Raw genomic sequence first — 10,658 nt, 5'->3', positions numbered from 1 at the left:
CATTCCTAGAAGTCACGTACATATTGATCCATTATTCATTGTGTACAACAGCATATTGCTTCTCTAAAGAGCAGTAACCCACGGTATCAACCATCTTTCTGCTGCAGGTCATCATCTAGATCTACATCTTGTGGGATATGCACACATGCTATGGGTAAGGTTTGCTTGTCACTAAATTTTGTTTTATCATCTCTAGTGTCAATCTTGAGGAGTTATTTCAAGCTATTCAGTTTACTTTTATCTGGTTTATATATAAGATGCACCACACTCCTGAATAATGATCTTGATTAGATGATATTGAAGAACCTTGCGTGATTGTAGACTTTTGCCTGAAAATGATTTCATACTTGCTGCCAAGATCAATGCGCTTGATCTGCAGCAACTCCTCAGCAAAAATGTTGGAAAATAACTTTTTGAAAAGGTTTAGGCACTTGTATATTTAAGAGGAATGTATGACCTCATGCCATGGCATTAGGTCGCCTTTCCAACACAAGATCTTTGTCTGCTAGGAACATCTAGGTAGACGGAGTTTCTAGGTTCTAAGTGATTTATGAGCTTGAAGTATTCTGACTTCTTCACATTGCTTTTGCTGGAATTCTGTGATGATGAAATAGTTTTTGTTTCATCTTTGAGCTTCTTCAGATGGCCTTCTATAACAAACGGGCGAATTTCTATAAATATTACGAAAATGAGAGATCATGCCAAAATTGGTGTTGCAGGGAAATTGGGGATGTTTTAGGGGTCGTCGCAAATGAAATTTGTGGCTTAGGGATAAATTTAATTTGTTTTCAAATTTTTTTTAACTAACAATCCAAAGCATAGTAGAAATTTTTAAAAAAAACACGCGGCTATACTTGAGCGGCTACTCTTGAGCACCATTAATGTGCAAAGTTTTGCGGCTATACTAGGTGCAAAGCCTTTTAAAAAAAATTTTTAAACGCCGCATTCGACAATGGATGCGGCTATACTTGAGCACAGTTGATCACAAGTGGATCGACGGTGCAAACCTTTTATTAGAAAAAAGAAATTCAAATGCCACAATGCGGCACCCTTGGATGCGATGTAATTCTTCTTACCGTTGATAAAAAATGGATCAACGGTGCTAAGTTAATTTTTTTTATTAAAATCCGGATGCCGCAACCACTGACAGTTTTGTAGCAATATTTTTAGCCATTGATTAAATATTGATCGACGGATGTATATAGTCAATAACAACGATGCAAAATGTTTGGCTACAAATACATCACTGACCAGATCCCCGTTTGCATCCTTATACTCTGGTCTCTCCAACTTCTTCCTTTGTGAGTCTTCCCAATTTCTTTGTTCTATTGCTGGGGTTTTCTATCTAAAAGCTCCTACAATTGTGGTCCTGCATTTGTCCATTCCCATTGTGTCGCCGCAATTGTGCCTTTAGATTTTCTGTTGAAGAATTGTTGGCACTGTGGTCCTACATTTGTGCTTTCCCCTTGTGCAACCGATTGTTGGTTTATGGTTTGCTATAACGGGAAAATGGAAGCCGTAGATGGTTGTGTGCATTGATTTCCTGTACCGGTCAAAAAAAAAACCTTCGCTCAGTGTTGAAGTTGGTGGACAGCCATCACATCAGTTTGCTAAGAGGTAACTAGTACATTTAATCAGTTTGTTATATTGAATTACAATTAATCAATTTGTTATATGTAATTTGTGGGAATTTGTTAGTTAGTTGATTATCTACTGCGAGTTTAGTACATTTGATTAGTATCTAAATTAGCTAAATTAGTAATACTATATTAATAATTAGTGTTCATGTTTAGGATTTACAAGTTTTTACATTATAATGTTACTATTTAGTACAAGTAGTCATTAATAATTATATTTAACACGTTCATGTTTAGAATGGTCAAAATTTCTATTAAAAGTAAATAGTTCAAGTAGGTCAAAAAAATACTAAATAGTAATAGTATAATAATAAAAGTAAATGGTAAAAAAAGGTGAATAGTAAATAGTAAATAATGAAAGTAAAAAAGTAATAGTAATAGAAAAAAAAACTCCCGTATGTTAAATGATAGTACGAGTAAATAATAATAGTAATAATAATTAATAAATAGTTGAAAAGGACAAATGATAAATAGTAAAGTAAATTGTGGCGACCCCACTTCCCCCTAAGGCGAACCAAAGGGTTGGCGGGCCGTCTGCCCAACTCTCGCCAGGACTCACGCAAGCATTCTAACCCAAATTCTTTCGAATAATAACCTAATCTATTACAAAACAAATTTTTCCGAATAATATCATCACTAAAACCACATTAACTTCAGAGATAGCAGTAATATAAATAACCAATTGAGGCTCTTAAACGTCCCACGTGCTACGTACCAAGGTATAAAGTCGTACCAATCCGGATAGATAAATACATAAATCCCTAATACAAACTTACAAGCCAAGCAATCAAATTAGGGTTTACACATTTTTCAGTTTCAAGTGGCAATCCAAAAGGAAAGTACATTATCCCAATTAACGCATTACAGCCCACAAAATAAGTCATAGTATTCGAATACATTTCAAAAGGAAAACATAAATAAGTATCCAAGTTTTCAATTCCCGGAACCTGTTAAGGAAAACAATAAACGTGGGGTGAGCTAAAGCTCAGTGGTGCCCCAAAACATGCAATCACATAATATCAAACAGCGGTTAATAACTTAGCAAAATTTAAACAGTTAGGAAAACGTATAACAGCACAAGGTAGGATACAGGGGCTCTCAGGAGCCATTTTCCTCGCTTGATCACCATTTATCGTAGTTGACCCTCCGTCAACTCTCACTACTTATAATCCATGTAGAGCGTCTCATTTTGATACCTAACCCGTCACCATTCATACCCCTGTCCCGGGCCCGCTCACCGACTAAGGACGCAGTATACTCGAGATATACCCGTAGATGATTGGTCGAGGGATTCACCCAACGACATTATTGTAGTTAGATTCATGCGTCGAGTGATTCACCCAACGACGTAACTACATTTAGATTCATGGTAGTTGGATTCAGAAGTCGAGGGATTCACCCAACGACGCAACTACATTTAGATTCAAGGATTCATGAGAAAAATGTTTTGCACAAGTCACCACTCGAACGGCTAGTGCGATAAAGTACACACAGCTCACTTCGATGGATCAAAAACCAGTTTTGCAAATTATCACATATCGAGTCAAGAAAGCACTTTAACTAGGTAAGCATAGAACAAGCAGGGACACTCACCAAGAGTGAAGTTCAGATGTCAAATTGGGAATCGAATTCCGCGTCCTCGCAATATCCTAGAATACAAAATTTTGAAACTATAAGTTTCTATTCAGTTTTTAAGCTTATACACATCGAGGTATATCTGATATACTACTAGTTTACTTCCCTTAGAAAAATTAAGAATCCACTTAGGTTGAAACTTGACAAAAGTAGTAAAAATGTTTCTTATAGTTTTCCTTGAGATACTTTTCCTTATAAAAGGTAATTAGTATTATTTTCTTGAAATAAGTCGACAACCTCTTAAGATCAAAGCTAGAAAGATATATTTGAAAATTTCTTTAAAGCTATGGTTCTTGCAAAAATTATCACTAAAAATTATTTGACCTAAAAATAAGGTTTCTTGCCGAGCAAGTTTCTATGCTTTTAACTAAAATTATTAAAACTCGTATTTTGAAACTTTTCCTATAGTTAACTAGCCAAGAACAATTCTTAGAGAAAAGAAAAGGAGTAAAACAAAGCCTAGAGTTTTAGAAACTAGGGAAATCATTTTCTAAAGGTAATAAGGCTAGTTTAAACTTAAAGGAAGAAATATCGAGTTGGCAAGGTTTAGAAAATCCCTACACGACGTTTCTAACTTTAACATACAGTGCTAGATTTTTACCGTACTCTACAAGAGTGAAGATATATGTAAATAGATCGTTTTAGAACTTTTCTCAAGTTCACAGGACCAAAACGGATTTCCTACGATTTCGATTTGTAGGCACGTAATATTTCAGATCCGTCAATATAACAAACTAACATTTTCAATAGAAATCTCACTAGGGTTTCGTCAATCATTAGCCCTAGGTTTCAATAGATTCATATCAAATCAAGAATAAAATAAATGGCCAAGGCTTCATCAATCATTAGCACTTGATTTTTGGCAAGTTCATATCACATCTTGAATAAATAAAAAATGAAGGTAAGGCCTACAAGAAATCCCAGCAATTAAAATCCATCACTCTTTAATATTTATAACATCATTTAAATGGCCAAGGGCTTCATCAATCATTAGCCGTTGACAACATCAAACACTTCCAACCACAATTCAATCAGAGATTCAAACCACAAATAAGCTAAAAGTTCAATCCAAGTAAAAATTCAGTTTCATGAAGAAACAGGACATTAATACAGAGCAGTCTACTTTGAGGATTCACAGACAGCAGTACACACGTAGGAAAAATATGAAATTTCTACAGAACAAAGGCCTATGATTCTAGTTTCAAATGCCACTGACGGCACCTTAAACGGATTTTCCTACACCAAGATTTAAACATTTTACTGAGACTAGTCAGGGACATCCGAAAATCTGAAATTTCATTTTTCACTTGTGAAAACCTCATTTTTCTCTTTTAACATCAAAATGTTTTTATTCAAACCATCCATACATTTCTTATAGAACTCCAAAACAACATATTCCAGGCATTTCCATCCATCATGTTTCAAGGAAAAATTTTAAAAAAAAACCAAGTTGAGATTCCAACTCAACCTTTGGCTATAACAAAAGAAATTCCAGCAACTAATATACTTTAGATCAAATTTTCCCTTGGTTTAAACATGGTGTTAGGTACTCAAATTCAGCATTTAAACACTTAGCTAGCCATTAAAGATTTCCACTTCAAAACCGGATTCACACAGCAACTAAAATCATCCAGGAAACTCCAGAAATCTGTCCAACTAGCCACGGTTAAACATGCATGGAGGAACTCTCTGTTTTCATTTTATTTTCTGGGTTAAAACATGCTATTAAGCTCTCAACTTCCTCATGCAATTACTTAGCTAGAAAATAAACATTTCCAGTTCAGAAATCAAGTTCAAACAACAGCCGTTAACATCAAAATTTTCTAAAATTATTCCAGCTTGGCTCGGATGAACATGCATGGGGCAGATTTCATTTTGATTTTGATTTTATATATATATTTTTTCTGGTTTAAACTAACTAATTAGCTACATGCAGAGCCTAATTAACTTGTTATTAACTATCTAATTATGGTTATAAGCTCAAACAACAACATTAAACCAAATCAGGCTGCAAAAATCAAGCTAAGCTCTCGGCAGCTCCAAAACTTGCACTTAACAGGAATTCTTTTCTTAAAACTCTCATCCGGCTGCCTATCATCCACATGCATGTTCTTAGATGGCTCAACCTTCTTGTTATTAGTTGGTTAAACACTTAATTGAGCTCAGATTATCGCAGGAAGTCAGAAATAAAACTACCTTTCCAAATCAGCTCCTCGGCAGAAACTTTTAACCAAAACAGAAATTTTTCTAATGACTTGATTTCATCCACCGACTGAGCAATCCATACATGCAAGCTCAGATATAGCTTCCTCTACTGGTAATCAACCTAATTAGTCCAGAAATTACCTCAGATACCAGCTAATCTCACACACGAAAATTCCAGAATTTTCTTTCCTTGCTCTCGGCTTCAAGTGCAGGTCGGTTGGTCCTGGTTCCTGAGTTGCGGCTGGAGTGGTGTTGTGGTGAGGTTGAGTTCGGTTGATTGGAGTTGGAAATGGCCACAACTAGTAGAGGAAAAGGTGCGATGGTTCCTGGTATCTTCCCTCAGCTTACGGTCCGAACAGAAAGAAAGAAATGGCAGCTTGCGTTCCCTCCTCCCTTGCTCACGGATGCAGCTCACAAGGTAACTCTCTCTCCTTTACTCTCGGTCCAAGGCAGAGGAAGAGATGAGAGGTGGTTGTGGAGAGGAAGTGTAGTGGCTGGGGTGAAGTTTTGCAGAGGAAATGAAATGGTGAAGAGGCGGTATCTCGGTATTAAGAAAGAAAGGAAATGGTTTGCGGTTTGTGATATGAATTGGAAAGAATGGTCTAAGGTGCCGCTGTTTTTGGAGCAGAGATTGCGTGTAAGAATCGGTTGCGTATAGAATTGGTGATAATGTAATTGGTCGATAGTTACGGTGATGGAAATTGCTGTCAGAGGGTTTGTTTGGTTTGCATGGAAATGTAAGGGCATTTTAGTCTTTTCACTTTGCTCCCTAACCTCAACTTAATTTCTCAATCCAACTTAATTCCAAAAATTATCCCCAAGTGTGATTTGAACGCCTAATTATACACTAGTATACTTAAACCATTTTTATCGAATATTTATCGATTAAACTTTAATATTAAGGTTCCTAGTAATTCCTACATTATTTAGCGATTAAATTAGTTATTAGAATTTCCAATTATTATTTCTCAAGAAATAGAGTTAGTCTAACTCGAAATTTATCGATTTAGTAATATAAAGTCAAGTGAAATAATAATTTAATCCAAGGGTGCCAATTTTGCACATAAAAATTATTTTTACGCACTTGTTATGAATACAAAGAAAGATAAGGATATATTTCTCGAAATTTTCACGCCTTAAGTATGTTTAGTATATTAGTACCATGTTTATCTAAATTTCATTGGTTTTCATCTTAACGCGGAAATTCTTATTAGCATTTAACATTAGCAACTAATTGGAATTAATCATTGGAATTTAAATAATTTATTTTAAGATAGTAAGGCTATCGACTCAAGTATCATTAATTTAGTATAAAGGAATTTAAGTATTCTAACATTTTATGTTAAGGCGAGAAATTTAATCTAACCCTAAAGATATTAATTTAGTCTAACAAAACCAAGAAACTTCATAACTTAGGAAAATTATATTATTTTTCACATAAACCTATTTTTACGTATTTAATTGCGAACAAGTAAAAGTAATGCTAGAAATTATTAAGGAATAAAAGAAATGCAAAAGAAATATGCACTGGCTTATATATCTATTTTCAGGGTTCTCACATAAATAGTAATTATAAAATATTTAATAGTAATAGTAGATAGTTAATAACGGTAATATTAATACTGGTCATAGTCAATACTAGCAATTACTTAGTAATAGTAATACTAGTAATACTAAAAAAGAATAGTAATAAGTGCAATATTAAAAAAAAGTCATAAGTAGTAGCAATTACTTACAAATATTAATAGTAGTAATAGTGAAAAAATAGTAATAAGTGTTTAATTAATATAAAATAGGAATTATTAAATTATTACAAATTTATAGCATATGTACCGTTAGTTTACAAATTCATTCTTGTTTAGTTATTCTACTATTTAATACTACTGCATATTATTTCATTCATGATTATTTTTTTTATGGATGTGATAAATTTTAGTTTAGTTAATCTAAATTTATGTTGAGAATCACCTAAGTCCTTGAATCTAAAATAAATAATATTTATAAAATTGAGTACAAATATGTCCTCGCATTGATGATTCAGTTTTATTGGGGAGGAAAAATAATGGAGACTGGAGGATCATTTTCATATGATCCTCCGAGATGCAAAAAAGCCATTTTAGTAAAAAATCAAATAGGTTATTCCGAGTTGGTTGATAGAGTATACAGTTACATTGATCTAGATCGAACTGCGTTCAATTTAAATCTGTGGTTTAGAAATTCAGTAGGTCTAAGTACTTTTGCTGGACTACGGTTGGGGTGTGAAGAAGACATGGATATGCTATACCATATGAAAATGATGTCACTACACACGGCATGTGAGATGTACGTTGAAATGTAACCATAGTTACGACATTACTAGAATAATGTCGATGTTGAACAAACCTCAAAATGGGACCAAGGTGGTCCCCAAGTGGAGTCAGAGCTTTTGCTCTCTACCACCTCATACTGTAGTACCATGCTAGTACAAGCTGATTTTCCGAGAGGTGGTCGGTGGGCCGAGAGTCGTACAATCAAGTATGTGCCCTCGCATATTGTATCTGTATTTCGTGATCAGCTTACCATGATGGACGTCGATGAGGCATTATCCGGTCCAAACTATTTCTTTAAATGTCTCTCTGCTTGTAATCACTGTTAAGACTAATTGTATTTACTTAAATGGCGACAGGGAGCCTTGTCCTAACGAGCTTGTTGCACATCTTCCCACCTATTGTTCGGCCGGACATGTGATGCCCCCACTTCTCCCTAAGACGAACCAAAGGGTATCCGCGAGACGCTTGCCCAACTCTCGCAAGGACTCAAGACTAATCTTGCTCAGGCATAATACAATATTATCTATCGCAACAAGGCAAGTAAGAAATATAAGTCGCTTCCATAAGTAATATTAAAATTTAGGCCACAAGTTTCACAATATAACAATCATCCAATTCTTACATTTGATCCCGAAAGATATCTCAATTCCCAAAATACAAAATAGCCAAACAGTCTAGTCAATTACATTTGGACCTTAATACAAAAGTACTTCAAAAGGGGTTCCATCAAGTTCCACATCCTCTATCCCTGTTAAGGAAAACAAATCTACGGGGTGAGCAAAACGCTCGGAAGGCCAATAATACATATGCAAGCACATAGTCCAAGTAACAAATCCAAATAACAGGTCAAATGATACAGTGCGAGTAATTAACAATTCAAGTGAAATGTAAAACAAAAACAATTCAAGGATGTGGTAGCTCACATGAGCTAAGTTCCACTTGCTTGCCAATCTCATGACTATATCTTCTCGCAATGACTCTCCGTCATCTGAGTCAATATTTCCAATCTGTAAATCTCCACTTACTTCTCATGTCCGTCCACCGTACAAGCCTCACCGGGCCCGAACGATATTTATAAGGCGATACTCCACGAGTATGCCAAGCAAGATCTCTCGATAGATCAAGCTTATCATGTAATTCTCATGGCTCGCCCAGGTTCCCGACCAAACCCATGCCGGCTCGAGTTCCAAGGTCGGCCTATGAGTTTGGGCGTCTCCTATGTACATTTGAGTGTCGCGAAGGTTCACTCCAACGACGTATGCAGCCATAGCATACTATTTCATATAATTCAAGTATTTGATACATTCTTGCATTTGAACTTTCGAGCATTTGACTTATTAAAACATTTCAAGCATGAGTGATTCATTTCAAATGAGAACGAGTGCGATAAAATACACACTCGACCACATTTTCAAAATATCAACTCATCGATAGTAAACAAGCATGTATAAAGTTCACAGGAGTTCAAGTAGTCACACACTTGATACTCACCAAGTAAAGTAAGAAGGAATGGCACTCGAAATTCAAGCGTCTACCGTAGGATCCTCTTGAAGGTTCTCGTGCGAGTCTGAGCAATTTAATAGTGAATTATCATTTATAAACCCCAATTATCACGCATGAGTGTACGCTTGTACAATCCGAGAAAATTTCACGGAAGTGAGCCTAATTTATTCATAAATTGAGGCCCAAAAGTGGGGTTTCAAAAGTACAAGAGAAATCGAGTTTCACCTTTGAAATAAGGGTAAAACATTCAAGTGATATCGAGGGAGAAGGAGAATTCGAACAACTCTACTTCCCTTAAGTTTTGGAAATTTCAGTTTTGATATGAGATCTTTGGAAAATCGTATCTCACTCGATACAAGTCCAAAATTGGAGAACTTGGTACCGTTGGAAACTCCTTCTAAAGTACTAAAAATTCCTAGAATACACTTTTCCATGATTCCAAACGAAAGGTATTCAAAATTTAGCTCAAAGTTACTGTTTTGGGGCACTTGAGACAGATTTAGGTTGATTTTTGGCCAACTTTGAAAATTCTGCAAAATTCACTTGATTTGAACTAACCTCTAAAATTTGGAACTCAATTAGAGTTCCAATCCAACTTTAAAACAAAACAAATGGAACAAGAATCAGAGTGTTGAGCACCAAGATATGATAACTCAAAGTTGGTGAAAACCGAAACTGTTAAGCAAAATTCCAGATTTAAACTTCAAACTTTGGAACTTTGGTTAGGTATCGAAACGAACTCGGAATGACACCAAATTTGGTATAAATATACTACCATATAAGGGCTACTCCTCTGCCAAAATTCATAGAAAAGTGTGTACGAGAAATCGGTTAACGAAACCACTAAAATCCCAAGAAGTTCCAAGGTAAATCTGCCTCGGACTTCCGTTTTTCCATTTTCAAGCATTTGGCCAAGGAAATTTCCTCAAACATGGTTCATTGGTGTAGAAAAGGTCTAATAAACATTCCAAGATAGGTTTGGTAGGTGATTAACACCAAGAATCTCGAATTAACAAGTCTCAATCAAGTTTAGTAACAATTCTGCCCAAAAGGAGGGTTTTCCTTCAAGAAGTCAGTTTAGAAATACAGCCACAAATCACTCAATTCATCTCGAAATTGGACATGGTTGGTGGCGTTGGAAAACAGCTTCATAAAGCTGCAATTTCTCAGAAGAAACTATTTTCAAAATCTGTCCACAACTAGTCCACATTTGAGCCTCAAGTTATATTTCATGTTCTGCCTTCCAGGGAACTAACAAAATAGGGCAGTCAAGTTCAAACGGTTGGTACGGATTACTCATGTGGAATCAGGATATGTATTTTATACTGTTGGAAAGCTGGGAATGTCTAGTTTTTAGTTCCGCAAATGG

The 10,658-nt window shown here is 35.4% G+C and overlaps 1 long non-coding RNA gene across 3 annotated transcripts; it reads right to left on the bottom strand.

The window, feature by feature from the left end:
- Positions 1 to 2,054: 2,054 nt before the first annotated feature.
- On the bottom strand, positions 2,055 to 6,090 carry LOC113707806 (uncharacterized). 3 transcript variants are annotated; one of them, XR_011836605.1, is made up of 3 exons: positions 5,469 to 6,090; positions 3,231 to 3,286; positions 2,055 to 2,584 (listed from the first exon to the last, which is right to left on the bottom strand). It is a non-coding gene; the product is annotated as an uncharacterized lncRNA (long non-coding RNA). The 3 variants fall into 3 exon arrangements; XR_003452346.2 differs by having other exon boundaries at positions 5,619 to 6,090; XR_011836604.1 differs by having other exon boundaries at positions 2,055 to 3,286; positions 5,619 to 6,090.
- Between the last annotated feature and the right edge of the window lie 4,568 nt (positions 6,091 to 10,658).

The sequence above is a fragment of the Coffea arabica genome, unplaced genomic scaffold (assembly GCF_036785885.1).
Source record: "Coffea arabica cultivar ET-39 unplaced genomic scaffold, Coffea Arabica ET-39 HiFi ptg000014l, whole genome shotgun sequence".
Taxonomy (NCBI): domain Eukaryota; kingdom Viridiplantae; phylum Streptophyta; class Magnoliopsida; order Gentianales; family Rubiaceae; genus Coffea; species Coffea arabica.
This window is presented reverse-complemented; position numbering and strand designations above follow the sequence as displayed.